This window comes from Onychomys torridus, chromosome 6 (genome assembly GCF_903995425.1).
Source record: "Onychomys torridus chromosome 6, mOncTor1.1, whole genome shotgun sequence".
NCBI classification, from domain to species: Eukaryota; Metazoa; Chordata; class Mammalia; order Rodentia; family Cricetidae; genus Onychomys; species Onychomys torridus.
The window spans coordinates 16,655,803-16,679,560 of NC_050448.1; the positions used below are offsets into that span (position 1 = coordinate 16,655,803).

A 23,758-nucleotide genomic window follows, 5' to 3' on the forward strand; every position below is an offset into this window, starting at 1 on the left:
CAAATTCTTTCTCAGCTTCAGCTGATAATTGTTTTAGACTATTGAAGTCCTTGTCACTTTGTAAGATTTGAAACCAATTACACAGTTCTTGAGTTGTTAATTCAATTGTGGGCCACAGTCAGTTACTGTCTCCCAGAAGTTTTTTGAAAGTCAGTAAGAGTGTGAAATTGATCTTCTGATTTGTACATTTTTGGGTTGAATTTTTTGTAAAGCTATTTTTAATGAATTCTCTTTGTATTTTTTCAGGAGCAATTTGTAATCCACAACAAGACTAAATTTCCTTTATTTCTTCAAACATTTTCTCTAAAGTATCTACATTTGAATCAGCTAGTGAAATATTATCCATATAATGCTAAATTATTGATTAATGAAACTGTACACAAAGCATTTCCAATGGCTGTTTTACAAAATATTGACACAGGGTGGGGCTGTTAAACATCCTTTGTGGGAGAACCTTTCCATTGATATTTCTTAACAGGCAGAGAATTATTATAATTAGGCACTATGAAATCAAATTTTCCTTTATCTTTGTCTTGTAAAAGTAAAGTGAAGAAATAGTCTTTTAAATCAATAAGTATAAGAGACAATCTTTTCAGTAATAGAGAAGGTAAGGGAATTCCATGCTGTAAAGAGCCCATTGGCTGAGTCCCCTTACTAAAAGGTCTTAGATCTCTTACCATTCTCTATTTTCCAGACTTCTTTTTAATTACAAATACAGGAGAATTCTAAGGATTATTCAATCCCTCAATATGTTGACCATTTAACTGCTCATGTACCAGCTGTTTTATAGCCTGTAATTTTTTCTGCTGTCAAATGCCATTGTTCCTCCTAGACGGGTTTGTCAACAATTTTAAAGGTAGGCCTGTCATGCCTCGTTTTTGTACAACCTAAGAGGTCAGTGACTGTTCTTTAAATACCTTTTAATATTTTCCCAAGAAACATATGTTAGTTTATGGTTTGTTTCTGAGATTGGAGAAATGTTAATCTGGGTTTCCATTGCTATAACAAATCATGTGGTTGTTCTATATGGTGACTGGATAAATTAAGACTTGTTGTTGGATAACTTTTGGCTGTTTCTCTCTAATTTTATAATGTGATGGTGAGGTTGGTTCACCTTTAAATTCCTCTGACTGAGTATCTCTATTACTTGTTTTAATGAGTTTTTCTAAGGCTTGTAACTTTTGAACAGTAAGTTTTTCTAAGGTTTGCATATTATCAGTCACATTTTTGTTCTTTTCAGCAATAAACTGAGCTCTGTGTGAGCTTTTTATGACTTCTGCTATTTAAGTCCTGATATCTTCTACATTCCTGTAAAAGACATCATTCCTAGGTTCTTCCCAGAAAACACAATCACTTTTGGTGTTCCATTTTTGTTGTTGTTGTTGTTGTTCTAACTTGTTTTTCTGTCGCTATGATTAAATCCTCTCACTAAAATCAACTCAGGAAAAAAAATCATCTCAGGTAAGTTTATTTAGTTTATTTGTTAAATCACAATCCATCATTGTGGGAGCTTAGAACAGAACATGAAGGTAAAAACCATGGGCAAACATTGTCTCCTGGCTTCTCACTTGCTTTGTCAGTGCCTTGTGCTCAGCCAGCTCTCCTACCCATCCCAGGCCAACTTGCTTAGATATTGCCAACTCAGTGGAAGAACCTTTCCACATCAATCATCAATCAACACAATCTCTTACAGACACAGCAGTTCCTGACTATTATGAATAAAGCAGCTTTGATCATAGTTAAGCACTTGTCTTTGTGGCAGAATGGAGAAGCATTTGGGGAGTGGGGGGGGGGGGATAAATGCCAAGAGTGGTAAAGCTGGGTTTTGAGGTAGATAGATTCCCAATGATCTGAGGAACTGCTATGATGATTTCCTTAATGTCTGTACAAGTTTTCATTCCCACCAGCAGTGGAGGAGAGTTCCCCTTGTTCCACATCTTGGCCACCATGAGCTGTCACTTGTGTTATTGATCTTAGCCATTCTAACAGGTGTAAAGTGAAATATCAAAGTAATTTTGATTTACATTTCCTTGATGGCTTTGGATGTTGAACATTCCCTTAAGTGTTTCTCAGTCATTTTAGATTCCTCTATTGAAAATTCTGTTTAGATATGTACCATATTTATAATTGGACTATTTGGTTTGTGGATGTCTAGTTTCTTGAGTTGTTTATTATCCTGAGTGAGGCAACCCAGAACCACATAGACAAACACATGTACTCATTTATAAGTGGATATTAGCTGTCAAGTAAAAAATAACCACAGTACAATTCAGACTCAGGGAGGCTAAGTAAAAAGGATGGCTGTGGAGGCAGGGGAATGCATGGATCTCCCTGGGAAGAGGAGATAGAATAGATTCTGTGGGTGGACTGGGAGCAGGACCAGAAAATATCAAGTAAGAGAGGGACAGAAGGAGAGAATATAGGGAAAGATGAGTGCAATAGAGGAGCTCTTAGGGGGTGATGAGGAAAACTAGTATGGTAGAAACTTTCTGCAAGTTATCAGGATATGGATTCCATCTGGAGTCACCATCATGCAGGGACACTAACTGAAGCTTTTGAAGGCATTTAAGGAAGCAGAATATGATGCCATTCAAACAAGTTAGTCTTCATGCCTCCAAGTTCCTTCTCTCCCTACAGGAGGCATAACCTCCAGCAGGGTACACCTGACGTGTATCCTTGTGGGATTCCATGGCTGCTTATTTACCACATTTGAGATGAACTCAGTCTTGTTGCTTTGGTGAAGCAGGGAGTCACTTTTTAATAACTTGTAAGTTTCTCTCCTAATAATTTTTGTACTCTTCCTGCATTTTGTGTAGATTTCTGTTGTAACATTGTTTTTTATTCTCTTCAGGGGGCTCATACCCAGCTCCCAAGTAAATCACACATAGAGGCTTATTCTTAATTATGAATGTCTGTACTTAACTTGGCTTAGTTTCTAGCCAGCTTTGCTTAACTTTAGATTATCCCATTTACCTATTGTCTCTGGGCTTTTCCCAATTTCTTACTTTTGTAAATCTTACTCTCATTCCATGGCTTGCTGTGTAACTGGGTGGCTGGACCCTGGAGTCCCTCTCCTTCTCTGGCTCCTCAAACTCTCCTCCCAGATTTTTTCCTCTATATATTTTCTCTGCCTGGTAGCCCCACCTATCCTTTGTCCTGCCTTGCTAATTGGCCATTCAGTTCTTATTAGACCATCAGGTGTTTTAGATAGGCACAGTAACACAGCTTGATAGAGTTAAATGAATGCAACTAAACAAAAGTATAACACCTTAAAATAATACTTTACTACAGATTTAGGTTCAGAAACATTTTAAGCACCAAAATCCGTTAATTTCTGATGCTATCAATCTTATATTTCTTCTGGGATCATCAGGGCTGGGGTAGAGATGAGCTTAGGATTAGCCATTCTCACCTTACTGCTTTTAAGGAAGCCATGGCTGTCCGGAATCTCATTATGTGCAATAATCTGACCTCAAACTCAGAGAGAATGGCTTGCCACTGTCTCCCAAGAGCTGTGGTTATAGGCATGCATCTCTAAACAAAGTTGAAATATGTTTTTAAATGGCCTATCTTTGAATCAGAGAATTAAAGGATAAAATAAGAGTTTAGAAAAGAATTAGGAATGTTTGGTGAACAGTAATACTTCTTAAATTGTATAGTAATCATTTAAACTGTCAAATCATTTCATATGTTCACAATAATTGTGTTATTCTTTTCACTTTGTTAGTTTTATTTATTTAAAAAAATGCTTAACTACATTTTTGTTTTTACCTGTGCTTATTGTATATGTGGCAATGAAAGGACATTGTACTTAAAGGTGTCTATTATCTATTTCTCTTTCATGAGTTTTAGAGATGAAACTGAAAGTCACTTCATGTATGAGGGTTGTGGGAGTGTGAATATGCCAGAGCCCAAGTTTAGATATAAAAGAAAAATTTCTAGGATTATAGGTTTCTTAGAGATTGAATTCAGGTCATCAGTCTATGGAGCAACTCACTTTATCAACTGAAACAATTCTCTGGCTTCATTTTTGGTTCTGAGAAAGTGTTATGAAAAAGTGTTTAGTCCTCAGAATAAACTAACACATTCCAAAAGAAAGTGATAACAGTATATCATTTTCATTTGCAAATAGGACTTATTATTCAAATTGTCCTGCTTTCCACTATCCTTGGATGAAAGTATGTTTACAATCTTTAAAGAAGGCAAATTTTTTAATGGTATAATCTTTCAAATAAACTTATTTGAGAATCAGTGATACATCTCGTTGGAAATGTCTGTGGTATGAGACTGGCAAATTCATCTTGATTGCCATATGTATAAGAAAATAGGACACTCCATGCAGTTGTCTCCCAGTCTCCACAGGTGTCATAGCCCAAAACCATAAATCCGATTACACACACACACACACACACACACACACACACACACACACACACACACACCAAAAAAAAAAAAAAACCAAAAACCAAAAACCAAAAACAAAACAACAACAAAAAAAACCCAGGATTTTATTTTAAATAAATCTCATTGCCATTACATTATCTGGCTTCTGTAAGAATGGAGTACCCTTAGAATGGAGTACTTCAAGTTTGAAGTGTCAAAAGGATGACTAATGAGGACATGAAGACACATGGAACTTCAAATAATATACACATATCCCTAGCACATCAAGCTATGTTGTGAAAAATACAGTTGATTGTTGGTTATCCTACATTATTACATCTCTACCAGATATATGAAAATGAAGCTTTGGATACATACGAGGTATTTAATGTTTCTTATATTTTCTACTATTAAGCATTTTAACATTAATATATGTTTAAACATGCTAATAAGACAGCATACGTGGAGGGGTACATTATCTATACTTGGACTTGTACTCAGGAGGGTGACATATAAGGATCATGAGTTCAAATGTATCCCTGACTAATATCCCTGAAATTGAAGACAATTTCAATGAAATTTGTGCAAATATGAAAAAAAAAAAAACCAGGAAAAACTACTCACCACCCTTTCACAGATACCCTTACTTGAAAAATATGATCACACACTGCGTGATATTTAAATAAACAATGGTCCACTTAGATGATGGGCATCCCATTTTATAAATTATAGCAGAAAAATACCTATTAAGAGAAAACACAACAGACGATGAACAGAAGTCAAAGAAAGAATATAAGGACAAAAAGATAAACTTCACTAAATGGATTTGCCACACACACAGCACACTTTAGTGTCTACCTAAAATGGTGCAAAATAGAAAACACAATGCAGTGATCTCCACCATCTATCTTGAGTGAACATGGCAAATATTTACTTCCTTCTAGGTTATGATGAAAAAGAGATAAAGCAAGATTTTTTTTTCCTGAAACTGAAGACAACTATGATGTCTAAAGTCTTTACCAATTCTTTTAAATGAATAGTATTTTTCTCTTGTATGAATTATTTCCTATTTCCTGACATCAAGATAATATGTGATGGCTTTAAAATAATTACAGGGTGAGAGACATAGCCAAGCAGTTAAGAGAAGTTGATTCCCAAGATGAAGGTCAGGTTTTTGACAACTTTCTGTAATTCATGCTAAAAGAAGATCCAAGGGTCTAAACTTCTTAGGAACCAGAAAGCATACACCCACACAAAGACACAGACATCCCATAAATAAAGTTAAAACAAATCTTTAAATAATCAGATTTTCACAAGAATGTTTTTCCCTAGTAAGCATTTATTACTGTAACCCAGGTGGTGAAGCATCAAAAGGCTTACTTACAGAGTTTTTCTTCATCATGAACTGATTTATGTAACAGAAAGAAAGCACGTAGGCTTGTAGTCAGAGAAATCATTTGTTCTCAGTTGGTGGTATCATTTGAGAAGATTTAGGTAATATGTGCCTCACTGGAAGAAGTAAGTCCCTGGGAGTGAGCAGGTGAATTCACATTCACACACCATTTCCAGTTCCTACTTTCACATTCATGCTGCAGGTGGAAGATGTGAGTTTTCTGCTTTAGCTGCCATGTTTGACACTTGTTGCCATGCCACTTTCATGGTAATCCTGTATCCCTTTGCAACCAAGGGCTCACTCATGAGTTGATTTAGACATAATGTTCTATCACAGCAACAGAAAAGGTACTAATACACATACATTAAGTTTTACAACTGGCTATCTCTTTTATGTAATAGAGAACTGTAGAATATAAAGGGATTACCTCAACATTTAAATTCATGTCTTTTGTCCATATGAGCTTGCAGGTGCAAACAAAATAAAGACGGGCATCATAATAATTGAAGAGATTGGTGAAACTTGTCAGATTTTTTTTCTCCAGCACAATCTTGTGTAACTGAATTATCAAATCCTTTATGACAAGATTTCCTTCAGTATTAGTTTTTCAGGTCCTTAAAGATTACTATAAAATGGAAAAGCTTTAAAAGACCAATTACACACTAAAAATTTTACACACTACATTTATAGGCTTTCCCTGTTGTATGATTTGTTTCTCATGATTTTAAAGACTGCTGATTCATGCAAAGGCTTTACCACATTGATTACATACATAGGGTATCTCTCCAGGATGTGTTTTTTCATGCATTTGAAGATTACATGTTGTGAAAAGCTAAGATAGCAAATCAAATTCCATTTTAAAGAAAATTTCATTTCTAGCAATACTAAGACAAAAGCTGAACCAAATTTCAGAGACATAAATACCAAGCAAAGACTCTGGTCAAGGCAAATCCCAACCCCCAGGGTGGGTAGGCTGCTGGCCAAGAAGTATCTAAAACAAAGGCTTAATCCACCAAAGTCTTCTATAGTACTGGGAAAGTCTCCAAAGGTATTTTGTCTTCTGTAGTTCTTCTCTTGGCTAAATGTTCCTGTTAAATGAAGTATGACTCTGAAATGCAAAGGCTTGTTTCCCCAAGCTTGAGATTTTTCCCTTTAAAAACCCTTCACTCTGAGAGCTCAGGGACTTCCTCCTTCACCTGCATAGGCTGGATGTTGGACGTGGAGCAAGCCTGGGCTTGCATACTATCAATAAACCCCTTTGTACTTGCATCAGATATTGGCTCTCAGGTGGTCTTGCTTGGGGGTCTTGTAACATGGGCATAACAAAGCCTTTATCACACTGATTACATTTATAAAGTTTCTCTCTAGTAATGTGTTTTTCTTATGTCTTCAGAGATGATTGTGTAGTGAAAAGTCCTTACCACACTGATTACATTTGTAGGGTTTCTCTCCAGCAATGTGTTCTTTCATGCATTTGAAGATTACTGTGTTGTGAAAAAGCTTTATCACACTGATTACAGTTGTAGGGTTTCTCTCCAGTATATGTTCTTCTATGTATTTGGAGAGCACTGTGTTGTGAAAAGCCTTTCTCATATTGATTACATTTGTAAGGTTTCTCTATGGTGTGTTTTCTTTCATGTCTTCGGAGACTATTGGCACATATGAAGGCTTTACCACACTGACTACATATGTAGGGTTTCTCGCCAGAATGTGTTCTTTCATGCATCTGAAGATTACTGTGTCGTGTAAAGGATTTATCACATTGATTACATTTGTAGGGTTTCTCTTCAGTATGTGTTCTTTCATGTATATGGAGATGACTGACACATGAAAAGTCTTTACCACATTGATTACATTTGTAGGGTTTCTCTCCAGTATGTGTTCTTTCATGCATGTGAAGATGACTGTGTTGTGAAAAGGCTTTATCACATTGATTACATTTGTAAGGTTTCTCTCCAGAATGTGTTCTTTCATGTCTTCGAAGACTATTGGCACATATAAAGGCTTTACTACATTGATTACATTCATAGGGTTTCTCTCCAGTATGGGTTCTTTCATGTATTTGGAGATGATTGACACATGAAAAGTCTTTATCACATTGATTACATTTGTAGGGTTTTTCTCCAGAATGTGTTCTTTCATGCATGTGAAGATGACTGTGTTGTGAAAAGGCTTTATTACAATAATTACATTTGTAGGGTTTCTCTCCAGAATGTGTTCTTTCATGTCTTCGGAGACTATTGGCACATGTAAAGGCTTTACCACATTGATTACATTTATAGGGTTTTTCTCCAGAATGTGTTCTTTCATGTATTTGAAGATGACTATGTTGTGAAAAGTCTTTATGACATTGATTACACTTGTAGGGTTTCTCTCCAGAATGTGTTCTTTCATGTATTAGGAGAGCATTGTGTTGTGAAAAGGCTTTACCACATTGGTTACATTTATAGGGTTTCTCTCCAGAATGTGTTCTTTCATGCATATGAAGATGACTGTGTTGTGAAAAGGCTTTATCACATTGATTACATTTGTAGGGTTTCTCTCCAGTATGTGTTCTTTCATGTATTTGGAGACTACTGGCACATGCAAAGGCTTTATCACATTGGTTACATTTGTAGGGTTTTTCTCCAGAATGTGTTCTTTTATGTATTTGGAGAGCATTGTGTTGTGAAAAGGCTTTATCACATTGATTACATTTGTAAGGTTTCTCTCCAGAATGTGTTCTTTCATGTATTCGGAGACTACTGGCACATGCAAAGGCTTTACCACATTGACTACATATGTAGGGTTTCTCTCCAGAATGTGTTCTTCTATGTATTAGGAGAGCATTGTGCTGTGAAAAAGCTTTACCACATTGATTACATTCATAGGGTTTCTCTCCAGAATGTGTTCGTTCATGCATTTGAAGGTGACTGTGCTGTGAAAAGGCTTTACCACATTGATTACATATGTAAGGTTTTTCTCCAGAATGTGTTCTTCTATGTATAAGGAGAGCATTGTGTTGTGCAAAGGCTTTACTACATTGATTACATTTGTAGGGTTTCTCTCCAGAATGTGTTCTTTCATGAATTTGAAGATGACTGTGTTGTGAAAAGGCTTTATCACATTGATTACATTTGTAGGGTTTCTCTCCAGCATGTGTTCTTTCATGTATTTGGAGATTGCTGACATATGCAATTGCTTTACCACATTGACTACATTCATAGGGTTTCTCTCTGGTATGTGTTCCTTTGTATCTTTTGAGATTACTGGCACATAAAAAGGCTTTACCAGATTCAGTACATTCATAGGGATTCTCTCCAGTATGTGTTCTTTTATGTATTTGAAGATGATCATGACTTGTAAAAGCTTTTCCACACTGGTTACTTTCATTGGTTTTCTTTCCAGTACATGTTTCTTTATGTATTTGGAGACCTCTGTTGTGCACAAAGGCTTCAGGATATTGAATACAATCATAGGGCTCCTCTCCAGTATGAATACTTCCTTGCTTCTGAAGATGACAGTGATATGAAAAGGCTTTTGCACATTGAGTAAATATAGAGGCTTTCTCTCCAGTATGAAATTTTTTGTACCTGAAAAGATAATTGGCACATGTAAAAGCTGTATCACATTCATTACATTCATGACTATTTATATCTGTATGACCTAATTATAATTTGTTCTAATATTTAAGATAAATAAGATCTTAAAGTTTAAACTCATAGTCTCCCCCTTCATGTAGAGTTGTCTTATGTGTTTGAAGGTATCTGTAATGTTAAGAGCCTTTATTACAGGGTCCATATTTGTAGCATTATATTTCTATATGAGATTCTTCACATATTAGAAGAGAACTTGAAGAACTCAGAGCTTTAACATACTTATTGCATTCATAAATTTTCAATAGTGAGAGTAATATTCCATTTGTAAAGTAAACCAGGATAAACAGACATTTTTATACATTCCAGTAATCAGTGGGCTTTACTGCAGCAACAGTTTGTTGATGTATTCCCAATGAAGTTGGAAAACCAATTAATTTAAAACTTGTATCACATTAAAAAATTCTACTCAAAGTGGGGACTACTACAAATCTTCTAATTATTCTGTGTGACAGAGAGACTTGTGTTACTTCCTTCCATATCTCTATACTCACATGGCTTGTATCCAGAGTGACATATGATATAATGATAAAGGAAGACTAACAAATAAAATGTTTCCATGCTGCATTCACACACCTTGACTTTCTGTTTCTCATAGAATTGGGATTAAGGTTTCTCCATAACAACTTTCTTTACTGGAGTAAACTTCCTCTCACTAACTAAACTTAGAAAAATCACAACAAGTATATGAGTAACACTAGTCTACTCTTGAACTATTTGCATATTAGAACGTTTTGGATATATACTTATCACCTATTCAAAATGTATACCTTTTATAATATCTGAGTAGCATGAGATTAAACAGATTGGCTGTTCTACAGCAGAACTATCATGGAGCTGTAATTCAAATGGGGATATCAGTTAAGGCATTGTTCCACTGTGTTCTTTCTTAGAACAATGTCTTACAAACACATATCATCTCCCTGACATTGAGGTATTTGGTTTTGTGAGAATTTAAGAATCATCAGTACACTTTAAAATGTGCTTATTTACACTCTTGTTTTTGTTTAAAACTTCTGGGACACTTTAAAATTTCTCCTTAGGCACATTTGTATCATCTTGCACAAGAAAAGTACCTTCCATTTCTTCCAAAACTTTGACAATGTTCTTCAATATTATGGTCTTCCCAACTGTAGCCTAAAATACAGTATCAGAAAATGAATGATATATTATGGGAAACTGCAAAATTTAAGTTACTATTTTCAGTGAACCTTAGAACCATGCCAGATTTATTCACCTCATTGTTCTTCTTTTGCAATCGAAATTACAGAAGTGTATCAGTAACCAAGGTAGAGTCCCCTTATTTTAAAATGTGATGAAAAATTCAGTCTTACCTATAGCAGTGAGGCTCCTGTAGGTCTCTTGCATCACATCTTTGTAGAGATTCTTCTGGGAAGAATCTAGCAAAGTCCACTCCTCCCAAGTGAAGTCAATATGCACATCATCATAGGTCACTGCAGTCTAAAATATCCCATACATGTGTACAACAGGAAATGTGATACTGACAGCATGCTGATGTATATTCTTTGACAAAATATTTGTATAATTCTGGGGCTCCCCACACTTATTCCATGGCACAGAAGTTCTCATCATCAACTCATTTTAGAAAACAAAAAACTGAACAATGAGGTTCACATCTGTCATTTCTAAATACTTTGTCTAGAATATAGCCTTGCAGGAGAAATGCCTATAAAGAGATATAAAGACAGAGGCAAGCAAACAGATAAAAGTACATATCACTAACTAATTGAAAGAACAATCACTAACTACAAAAAAGATGGGCAAGCTGGGTGTATTGGCTCATGCCTTTAATTCCAGCACTCAGGAGGCAAAGGCAGGTGAATTTAATTGAGTTGCATGACAGCCTGGCCTATGCAGTGATTTTCAGGATAGCCAGAGTTACATATTAGTATCACCCTGACTCCTCCATAAAAAATAAATTGTACAAAAAAGGTAGAAAGAACTCAGAAGTTTTATGGGAGTGTCTACAAAGAATTATGCATACATTCCAGTTGTTTTCATCTTCCAGAAACCAGTTTAAACTGTAACAATAATACGATCTTACTAAAAGGGAATGCATGTTTAAAGTTACAAATGAACAGATGGAAACCTTAGCAATGTAAATGCTGATCATAAATAAATAATACAGACAGTAGACATGGCTCAGAATTTAAGAGCTCTTGCTGGTCTTGCAGACAGGTGGGCTCAACTGCTAGTTTTACATGGAGGCTTACAACTATCCATTACTACAAGTTCAAGGATTGTAAAGCCATCTTCTGATTGCTGTGAGAACCAGGCACACATGTGGTGAATATCTATGTATATAGGCAAAAGGTGCATATTCATTCAAAAGAATTCAAAATAAACACAATAGGTAGGAAGAAAGTCACACATCTGCAATTACATGACTCAAAAGACTCAGACAGTTTTAATGTCATGAGTATGCCATCCTGGGAAAGAGAATGATACACACTGCCAGATTTCAAAATTCAAGATGTGGTTGAAGCTCAGCAAAACAGCATATGCTTGACATGTACAAAAACCTATACAACAGGCCTATCACCCAATAATATAAAAACAAAAAAGCCCAGGCTTGATGGCCCACATTTAATCACAAGACATAAGAGCCAGAATAATTTGGATCTCTGAGTTCAGACCAGCCTGGTCTATAGAGCTACTTACAGACAACCAGGGCTACACAGAAAAACCACCTTTTCAAAAACTAAAATAAAAACAACAAAACTGACAAAAACTCAGGTTACAAAATGGCTTAGCACTGAATAGCAATTGCTTCAACTATATCTTACAGGATTTAGTGATACCATGTATAGCAGTGGTATAAATCATGACAGCCAGACACACAGAACATGAGCTAAGGACAAGGGCTGTGGAATGCTCAGGTGTCTGGGCTGTACCAGTGCCTGTGCTTGAGCCCATCTGTGCTGGCTGGGAAGATGTCTGTGTGACTGTACTGTGGTGTGGGTCTGGTGACTTGCTCATTGTGGACATTGTTGCTGGAGTTGGGGAAACAGTTGCAGTGTCACATCCTGAGTCTTAGATGGGACTTTGCTGGGAACAGTTGTCTTCATGGTGGCTGTGGTTGGTAAAGAGGTCTTTGTAACTGCCAAACTTGTCATGGGAAAAGGTTTGTTTGTGTCAGTGACTTTGTCCAGTGTTAATGAGAGTGGAGTTAAGGCTGACTTACTAGGAAGAGTGGGTGTCCCAGTTCTGGATGATGGATGGCATCCTCTTTTGTGCTTAAAGGTGTTGCTGTGATTCTATTTGTTTCTCTGAGGCATGGAGAATATAATGATCCCATTCCAGTGTTGGTGGACTTTGGTGGTAATGGACTTGTACCTAGAGGCATGCTACATCAGAAACTGTCTGCTGTGACAGGGAGGGTGTCTGTGTGATTGGGCTGTGGTGTGTGTCTGGTGTCTTGCTCACTGTGGGGTTGTTGCTTGGGTTAAGGGTACAGCTACATAGGAAGTGGGTTGATGCTAAAGACACTCAAATCCCTCCCCTAATGAGGAATTTCATACAGAAAGACTCCTACTAAAAATTCAACAAGCACCCAAGAAAGCCACTAAAGAGAGACAAGTAAGTATTCTAATACATCATCTTATCTGGGAGGGTTTTAATTCAAATGAATACATTCTGACCAAAGTCATTATAGGCTTATGATTACTCCATGATCTAAATGCATTTAGTCTTTCTTAAATGATCCTCATAGACTTCAACAGAACCTACCCTTTCAAATGTTCAAGGTCTCTTTGGACACTCAAGGTTATCACTTGACTATAACAGCTTGTAAAATCAAAAAACAAGTTACATCTTTCCAACATACACTGGCATAGAATACCCATTCCCATTCCCATGGAGGAACTGGAACACAGTGATGGAAGACTGGACCATGGCAAGACTGAAAATCAGTAGGGTAAAAACCAAATCCAGCAGCTCTGTCTCAGACATATCGAGCTTCAGTTTCAAAGGGCTTAGGTGTCCCATTTCCCCTCATAGATTCTCATATATCTCTTTGGCTACTTCCACTCCTTATATGCAGCTCTCCATGGCAGATGTCTCACAACTTTGGTATCTCAACATCTTGTGATCTCAAAATGCAACCTGAGCTTCATGTTCAAAGCTTCAAGCAATGAACTTTCACAGGATCCTCACTGGGCCAATGACTCTGCCAACCATAGATGACTGTGATCAGGAATCCAAAACCTGAAATTTTGATTCTTTCTTGTTTCCTGAGCCAGCACAAGTTTGTCTTCTTAATTGAGATGGACCTTACAGAGACTGGACTACAGTTGCAGCAGGTTTTGTATGAATCACTTTGCCTAATCCTTCCATTAACTAGATAGACTTCCATTGTAGAAAAAGGGCCTTATGGAGATCCTGAGAAAATTCAAGATAATGGTGAACTCCTGGGAAGACTGAATATAACCTTTGTTGACAGGTATCATCTGTTAAGGTTCAGGAGGTCTGGCTTGATAAAATCTGATCCATCTTAACCTGGGACAAATCCATAGCCTCTTGCTTCCTGTAGAAACAAAAGCAGAGCTCCTTTCCAAAGCAACATATCCTTAGATCCAAATTTTGAAGTCAAGATACCTTTAAAATATATATTGTTTTAACTTAGCAGTCTTTACAATTAAATGTCTTTCTGCAGTTAAAAATCCCCAAAACAATATAATCCACTCTCTGTGTGATTTGCATCTTTATGTGCCTTATTTTTATATTACTTTTACTATCTCTTTAAAGACTTTATTTTCTAAAATTATTTCTTTATGTAACTGCATATATTCCTTTTCTCTCTCTTCCAAGCCTACATACATTTTTACACACATTGTAAACTGTTTAAGGTTTATGCCATCTGAACATTATTGTGAATCTACTGCTTTAAACTGCAACTTGGCTAGTATTGAAATGGCAGATTTGGCTGCTGGCTCCACCCACCTCAGCTTCCCACCATGGCAGAACTGTTTACTGTCAAATCTGGGGGGGGGGATAATCCTCACTGCTTACTCTGGGAAGCAGTAAGTCTATGCTTCTATCCAGCAGCATGTAGCCCCAAAACTTTTTTTTTTTAATGTACTAGCAAAAGCTAAATCTGCCACGTAAGACACTCCATGGCTTGGAAACACCTCTGTGTACCATGGTGGAAAGTTTTCATGCTGCACTCAAGCCCAAATCCTGCAGTGTCTCCACGGCCCACATGAGACACAAAGTAGGAAGCTGGTTTGGGCTCTGTTTTAGATTTTCTTATTAAGTTCTCTCAGATTTCAGGTGTAAACTCTTGCCCCATGTTGGGTGCCATTTGTAGCCAGAAGTTTTGTCCAGTCACACCAGGCCCCCACAGCCCTGTCACTTGTTCATAAAATAATCACTCAGAAGTTTATATTAATTATAAATGCTTGGCCATTAGCTAAGGCTTACTTCTGGCTAGCTCTTACACTTAAATAAACCCATAATTCTTATCTATGTTTAGTCATGTGGCTTGGTGCCTCTCAGTTCTGCCTTGTCATCTTGCATCTGTGTCTGGCTGGAGACTCCTGACTCAGCCTTCCTCTTCCCAGAATTCTCATCTGCTTACCCTGCCTATACTTCCTACCTGGCTACTGGCCAATCAGTGTTTTATTAAACCAGTGTAAAAGAGCATTATCCCACAGCATCCTCTGTTCAAGTATAGGCCCCAGGAGCCAGAAGAATACATACACAACCTCAGGCAAAGACTCCCTGCTGGACTAGAAGCTATACCAGCCATCAGAAATCCATGTAGGATACCTACCCATGGACCTCCATCACACTTTCGGTGCTCCCTAACTCTACCCCTGCTCTTGAGAACTTTTCCTCCTACTAGGTTGCCTCATCCAGCCTTGATATGAGGTTTTTTGCCTAGTGTTATTGTAACTTGTGCCAGGTTTGGTTGATATCCCTGGGTGATTGGCCCTTTACTGAAGAGAAATGGAGGAGGAGGGGATCTAGGGGAGAGGGGAACAAAGAAGGAGTGGAGGGAGGGGAAATTGTAGTTGGGGTTTATTGTTTGAGAGAAGAATAAATTTAAAAAGAAAAGAAAAGGAGGAATATGGACACAGTATGGTAAGATTGGACCAAGGTAAAACTAAAACTCAGCAGGGCAAACACCAAATTCTATAGCTCTGTCTCAGACACTTGGGGCTTCATTCTCAAAGGGCTTAGATAGCTTTAACCATACAACTTTTCATACACGTCTCTGATTTGCTACTTCCCCTTCCTGTATGCAGCTCTCCCTGGCAGATGCCCCATGCTTGGGTATTTCAACATCCTATGGTCTCAAAATACGACACAGGCTTTGTTGTCACGATTTCATGCAATGAACATGATAGCCTCCTCACCGAGTTTCTGACTCTGCCAAACATAGAAGGGTACAACAGTGCTAAACTGATGCCATAGAGGAAGAATCCCTGACTTTAAATTATGCATCTTTCTTGTTTCCAGAACAAGTACAGCATAGGTGATTTTTCCCAAATTTGGATTCTAAATTGTGATGGACCCTGCCATGCTTGGACCAGAGTTGCAGCAGGCTCTGTGTGAAGTTGCATCTTGGGACTAGAAATCACTTTACTCAATTCATACATAAATTGAAAGTTTAGCTGATAGAGTCTTACACTTAGGGCACCCTGATAGTCTTTTACTGTAGAGCAAAGGATTTCTCTTTAACAGTGACAGTCTTATTAAAAGTTCCTGCTGGCTTCACCAATGGACTGCCATCTGAAATTACATAATGCTATTTTTCTCTATAAAACACAGCCTTTTCATTTCTTTTCTTTTTTTTTTTTTTTTTGCCAGAGCTGAGGATCGAACCCAGGGCCTTGCGCTTGCTATTCAAGCACTCTACCACTAAACAAATCCCCAACCCCTTTTCATTTCTTTTTGCCCCACTTGTTTTTCACTGTAAAACCTGAATGAGTCAACAGTAATAAACAAGCAACAGAATCAATATTTTGCCTAAGAAATCAGCTCATTTCTTTTTATTTATGGCTGACTCAGTTTCTAAAGGAATGGAGAAAGTAAGAATGATTTGGGGACAAAATATTATACAAATGACCTCTAGTGAAATTTTTCATGTAGTTCAATTCCCCCTGAATCCCTATGACCTCAAACTCCACTGTATGCATTACTTTCAACACTCCCATCTTCCCAATCCTACAAGAACAGCCAATTAAGCTATGTGTACAACTTTCTATGGATTTTGCCACCTAAAGTACTAATATCTTCGATATTCCTCCAAAAGTCATCAATCCAAAGTCCTTTGCATTAACAAAATTACTTTTGGTATATCACATTTTGTTCTAACTTGCTTGTTTCTTGCTGTGATTAAATTCTCTAACCAAACCCTCTCAGGTAATGAACAGGTTTATTTCGTTCATATTGCCAGATCATAATCCATCATTTTGGGAGCTTAGGATAGAAATTTAAGCTAGCAACTGAAGGAAAATCCATGGGGAAACTTTATTTACTAGCTTTCTCTCTTGCTTGGTCACTGTCTTGTGCTTAGTTAGCCCTCTCATCCATCTCAGGCCCATTTGATTAGGGATATTGCAACCTCAGTGGAAGAGCCTTCCCACATCAATCATCAATCAACACAATCTTTGACAGATATAGTAGTTCCTGGCTGTTATGAATAATATGATGGATGATTGCATATAAGTAAGCATCAGAGTGAGCAAAAGAAATCTTATTAAAACCAAATGCAAGATAACAGATTTTTAAAGAAACAGTGTATGATTTGCATTATACACCTAAAAAAAGAAAGAAAAAACTTGTTTTGCTCTAATTGCTTTATAAGTTACAAGCACTTTTGAAAATGTTTATCCTCATTTTTATGTGTATGTCTGTGTATGAGAGAGAATGCCTTCTTGTGTGTATAGGTGACAGACCAGAGAAGAGGGGGTCAGATATCCTAGATCTGGAGTAGCAAGTAGTTATGGGCCTCCCCACTTGAGTATTGGTATATGAACTCAGAAAACGCCCAAGAAGAATATGGGCTGAGCCACCTGCTAAGCCCCTTACTACTTTTTATCTAATAAATTAAAATCTTTCATAGATTAACAATAACAATAAAACATGAATAAATAAAGAAGTAAATAAATGATCCTTGGGAATATTATGCATCAATATTAAGATATTGGCTCTGGTAAATTTGTAGCATGAATTGAATACATTCCAATGAATATTCCCAACATTTTATAAGAGGATACCTAATTCCAAAGCTACATACAAATGGGAAATGCTCTCAGAATGCTCAACAGGATCATAAAAAAATAGTACACATATTGACACAATATAACTTCTGTTTTTTGTTTTTGTTTGTTTGGTTGGGATTTTTTTTGTTTTTTTGTTTTTGTTTTTGTTTTTGGAGACAGGGTTTCTCTGTAGCTTTGGAGCCTGTCCTGGACTAGCTCTGTAGACCAGGCTGGCCTTGAACTCACAGAGATCCACCTGCCTCTGCCTTCCTGGGATTACAGGCGTGCGCCACCACCGCCCGGCGACACAATATAACTTCTAGATTTACCACAAAGCTACAACAATCAACAATGTGTACAGTATCTTGAAAGGATAAAGGAGACAGAGAGAAAAAAAAAACAGAAATGAAAGCATAAAAATATACTCAACTTTTAATCAAAAGACCAAAAGAATCTCAGCCAAGAAAAGTGTGATCTTGACAAATATTACCCAGCTACCTATGATTCTATGTGTATAGAAATTAAATAAACAGAGACAACTTCCATAAAATTAACTAAAAGTAATCATTAAACTGTTATGTTTCTAACCCTCTAACTACTGATAATTCTTCAAAACAGAGAGGTCCCATGCTCCACAGTTCTCTCTGCAAATGCAGGTGATCTCCTGCTATGGCTTTGCAAATTATAATGTCCCTTTGTGGTTTCAGGCAAACCAAGCCCCACTGATGCCCACATAGAAAACTGTGAAAAAAGAATTACATGTCATTTTCCTGCCATGTGGATTATGTCACAAGATATGAAATCTGTCCTATCCACCTACCCCAAAGCACACAAAACTTAGAAACCTCTGCAGCTCACAAGAACTGTTCCTACTCTGTGACAGTGACGACAGTGACCCAACACTCGCCATAGTATGGCTTGTGGTCTCCCTCACAGCTTTCTATAGCTACCTCCCATTGGTACTGTGGATTGCTAAACCTTCCCAGGTTCCCACATTAGCCTAGGCCAACCAGCTGGGCCTCAGGACAGTAAGACCTCCTCTACTGGGTGATCAGAGGTCAAGTGACCCATATATCACAGGCTTTCCCTACTCTGCAATCCACCCTGGTATACAGGTATTTCCCTAGTATTTTAGTGGAAATTTTTTAGGTCTTCTGGACTACTTCTGGTCCCTCTTCCAAGGCATGGAGTGCTTTGTGTAAACAATCCATTATACACTCAATGTACAATGCAGCCAACCCTTTGCTTCTTAGCTGGGAACTCCTACAGTCAAATATAGGTCACATTCAAAAGGCAACTGTTTTTACTGGTAAACTATTTTTAAAGCAAAAACAGGCCATGAATTAGAAAACATGAGGGGCAATGGTAAAGTTTGCAGGCAGGAAAGAGACTGTGGACATGATAATCTCAAAGAACTATATTAAAAAGTTAAAAAGGCTTTAGGGCCACATGCTGCAGAAACTACAGATTTCTATGAAAGCACACGAATAATTACTCACACCTATTCCCTCAGGTTGAACATCTCAAACCAGAAAAATAAAAGTCCTCTTAGGCAGGGCCACATCATTTTACCCAGATCTTCTATATTGGTTGAACTCATGTAACTACAGTAATTTGGTTTCATAGTAAGGTTAGTCCTTTATCTAGATACTTGATTGTCCTGGTCTGTGGATCCCAAGAAATGACCAGTTAGGACATTTATGGAGCATCTGAAATTGATTACCTACCACAGTGCTAATCTCATACTGCCAAAGCAGGAAATGTTTCACCCTCCTTCCTGCCCTCCATTTCTGCACTGTCATTACACCAGCTTCAAAATTGGTCAGTGAATTCCATTCTTGCCCAGCTCCCTCTTCACTTCTAGGTCCCCAATAAAAGCCAGAGAGATTGGAGGACACTCATTCACTGGTCTATGTATCCTTCTCACTGACTAGTCAAGACCCAACTGGAAGGAACTGATGGACTGTCTTCCCAGCACCAGGCAACAGAGGAAGGACTGGGTTTTAAAAACAATTCTCAGTTAGACAGCATGAGGCAAGCCTACAGGAAACATTGCTCTAAACAGAAATAAAAAATCAACAGCACTTGAGAGAAAAGGAATGAAACTATTAATGACCAAGAAACACTGGAAAACAGAAACAAATAGAGATTTAAAAAGAAATGCACTTAAAGAAAAAGAAATTTAAAAAATAATAACAATAATTGACTTTTTAGCATGATAAAAGTAATTTATTTTTAAGATAAAAAAAAACCCAGTTATATTGACTTAAAAAAACAAAGAGTAGGACCTTCCCTAGTTGAGGAAATACAATTAATAAAATACTGATTGCTCTTGCCCACATGCACATGTTGGCTGCTGAAATCTGTAACCTGACATACAGAATTACAGGCAATGGTCTGTTTCTCAATCCTCTTGACTTAACTCTGTCAAGCAGGACAGAACATATCTGAAAGGAGAGTTGTCTAATTAGAAATTCAATATTCATTGGTTCGAACTAACTTTCTCAAATTGTATACCCACCAATATGGTCTGTGTTCACTCACATTACAGGAATTAAAACATGCTTGGAATCTACAAAATCACCCTTGCCACATTCTGGTCCTTTTTCATAATGATGATTCTAGCAGTTGATTGCCGACCCTATTTCTCCATGAAGTGCACACAGTAAACTATTCCTCCTATTCTCCTCTGAAGGCAGAAGCCATGCTCCACATGCAAATCCTTTACCTCTGACTGCAATGGGTAGTCAACTACATGGCACAAATGGGGAATTTTAAAACTCTGAGGTGGTAGAGTCACTTAATTTAAGAATTTATAATGTTTAATCATGGGCTCCAAGGCATTGCCCTGGGAATCAACAGACTAGAATCAAGGTCACTTGAGTCTACATAGGAGTTTGTCTCAGAAAAAATTTTTCTAAATAGCTGGAGGTGCAGCTGTTCAAAAATTAATATGCCTTCCAAAAGAAAAATCACCCCATACACTTGAGATTAAAAAAGAAAAAAATCATTAATGATAACATGCATCCATCTCTGGCTAACGCTCAAAGAGGAGCAAGCCTAGATTTTGCATTCCACATGTTCTGTCATCCTTAAGTTTCTTTTAGGTTCAGGCTCCAGTTACACTTTGAACAATGTAAATAGTATCAGGAGATTGCAAGTCTAACCATTTAGGCAGATAGGAATCTCACACAGCAAAGATAGTCTTAGTATTATTCCTTAAGTATACCACTAACCTGAAATAGCAGGACACTCTTCAGTGACAGGGTTCTCAGGTGGAGGTGCCAGGGGATGAGAAGGATAGGAAAAGTAGAAGTCAGAAAAAATAAAGACTGGGTGGGGAGGTCTTGCACAAGCTATGCCTCATGCCAAGTAAACTTAAGAAGAATAGCATCTTCCAGTGGGAAATGGAAGAAAATGAGAGACTTCTATGAAGTCAACAGAAACTACCATACAATGGGGCAAACTCAGGAGGAGGCAATTCACACAATATAGCATAAGGAGAACACAGAGTATCTCAGCAACATCACTGGCTAAGCACACAGTGGCCTTGGGATTGATAACCATAGTTCCACATGGGAATAAGAGTTGCATTCTCAGGATCTGAAGCACCCACACACACACAAAGACCCTGGCCCCAGATTGTTACCATCTTCCCCTAACATGTTCCTGGTTTTAAAGGAGGAGCTCTATTTTATTCTCAATATATCAGGTCCTTAGAGAAGGCTCCCAAGTCCTAGACTCCGGGCCTCTTCTGGCTCTCTGAAGCACCTTCCTTCTCCCTGTGTGAGGGCCTAAAGGGAGTCTTGTTGATCAGGCCAGGCCCCAACACAACAGTGTTTTTCTTTACAAATAGTTGTTACCTTGTCCATCTGTCAGAACATGAAAACCGGATCTTTTTGGCACACCATGCCTTATGGTTGGCTGTGACCCTGTAGTGCCCCCTAGAGCAGTTTGTTAGAGGCCTCTTCTTTGATATAAGGATGGGCCTAGTGACTGGTTGAAATCAGGGATGTCTCCTTTGTCATAGTTTAGAGCCAAATGCCTGGACAATCCTGGTGAACAAAGGCATGTCCTAGAATCCTAATCTCGAACAGGCCTGGTTAGCATATACTTATCTTTGTGGTATTTTAGAGGCAGCCCTTCCTTAACTAAATTCTACTCTCTATGACGTACTATCTCCTAAGCATTGGTAAATCCCTTATATCACCAATTTTACAATTGTACATGACAGCTTAATCGTAGAAAGCTACTCAACACAAGAGATGCCATTTATAATCTCCACAAAATTATCTGCAAATGAATCTTTCACCTAAATATTAAATCCAAAGTACAGAACTTCTAGAAAATAGTGGAGAAACTAGGCCTTTCTGAATTTGGCAGCCTGCCTTCCATGGATGTACCAAAAGCATGTTGACCTTGACTACAAAGATGTTTCTTTCTTCAATTTTTTTTTTTTTTTTTTTTTTTTTTACTAAGAGCAGTTTTATTATTTTTAATTTTACTTTTTATTTTATGTGAATTGGTGTTTTGCATGCATGTTTGTGTGAGGGTGTCAGACCTTGGAGTTACAGACAGTGGTGAGTCACCATGTGGGTGCTGGGAATTGAACCTGGGTCTTCTGGAAGAACAGCATGTACTCCTAACCATTGAGCTATCTCTCCAGCCCCTAGCTCCCTGTTCCCAATGCTCTGAGCAGAGGCAGCCCAAAGAGCACTGTTATTCAGAGGCCTACACCTGGGTCCAGGGAGTTGCAAGAACCACATGGGACCTCACAGAATAGGGAATCTGGCTACAGGTTCCCACCCAACCCCAGAGAGGACTGCCACACCAGCTCCTGATGCTCACCATTTGCTCCTCCTGACCTGGGTACAGCAGCCTCTTGCTTAACATGTCGCGGCTTCCCATGTCACCCATGCTCTCCCCTCAGCTCCTTCCAGCAGTACAGGCAGCACACAAAACCACTGGTATACACTCTGTTACAAAGACAAGCCTGCAGCCTGACCCCAGAAAGCCCACCCCACCTCCACACTCCTCTGACTGGCAGGTAAGACTGGAGGGCTTGATTGGCTAGTGAGGCCTGAGTGAAAAGAGCACCTTCTTTAGGGGTAACAGTGTGCTTAAAGACTCTATAATGAGTGGTTCCTGGCCCTGCCTTCCACCCAAAACCCAGACCTTTTCTAGATCTGCAGAGATTTCCATTTTAAAAGCACTTGCCCCTGGCTCAAACAGCTGACCTTACTATATTCCTGCACTCCACAGGCACTTCCCCTTCTTCCTCCTGTACACCATGAGGCTAGCTTTCAGAGCACATTTCACAATGTGGAGTGGAGTGATTCCCCTCTCCACCAGGTTGAAGGATGCCCAGAATATTAACAATTAAAGAGAGATTTTAGGACACAAAATGAAATGTCTGTTTTATGGCTTCACACTGAGGTCTGATGAGTTCAGGTACTTTTTACCTGGTTGTCTCAAGGACTTTAGACAACCAGAAGAGAAAAGCCAGAACCAGATCACAGACAAGATAGATCTTTCTTTCATCAGAAGGCTAGATGATGGTTCCATTGCTTTAGTAGTTCCTGAAATTCAGTTCAATCTCTTGACAATTTAACAACAATATTAAGCATAGTCTTCACAATAAGTTGAATACTTAGAGAGAAATGGAACAAGAAAAGATGCTTTTATGAGCACTATTGTTAGCTAAAACATCTTCCTCTGGGCAGGGAGGAATAAAAACAAAACAAAACAAAACAAAACAGTATTAGTAAGGTTCTCTGCTTGAACAGAACTGATAGAATAAATCTCCATATGTAGGTAGAAAGTGGATTTATTAGAACGTCTCACAGTCTGTGATCCAGCTAGTCCAACACTGGCTGTCTACCAATGGAAAGGTCAAGAATTCAGTACTTCTTCAATCCATGAGGCTGGATGTCTTAGATGGTCTTCAGTATATACCAGAATTCCTAAGAACTGGGCTCTAAAGACAGTAAATGAATGACCTTCCTAGGCAAAGCCATAACAATCAGGCAAAGAGAAAGAGCTTCCGTCTTCAATATTCTTTATATATATAGGCTGCCACCAGAAGGTCTGGCTGGGATTAAAGGTGAATCATCTTA

The 23,758-nt window shown here is 38.0% G+C and overlaps 1 pseudogene; it reads right to left on the reverse strand.

The window, feature by feature from the left end:
* Positions 1-5,702: 5,702 nt before the first annotated feature.
* The window catches only part of LOC118586009, a 34,683-nt pseudogene continuing 16,627 nt past the window's right edge, over positions 5,703-23,758 (reverse strand).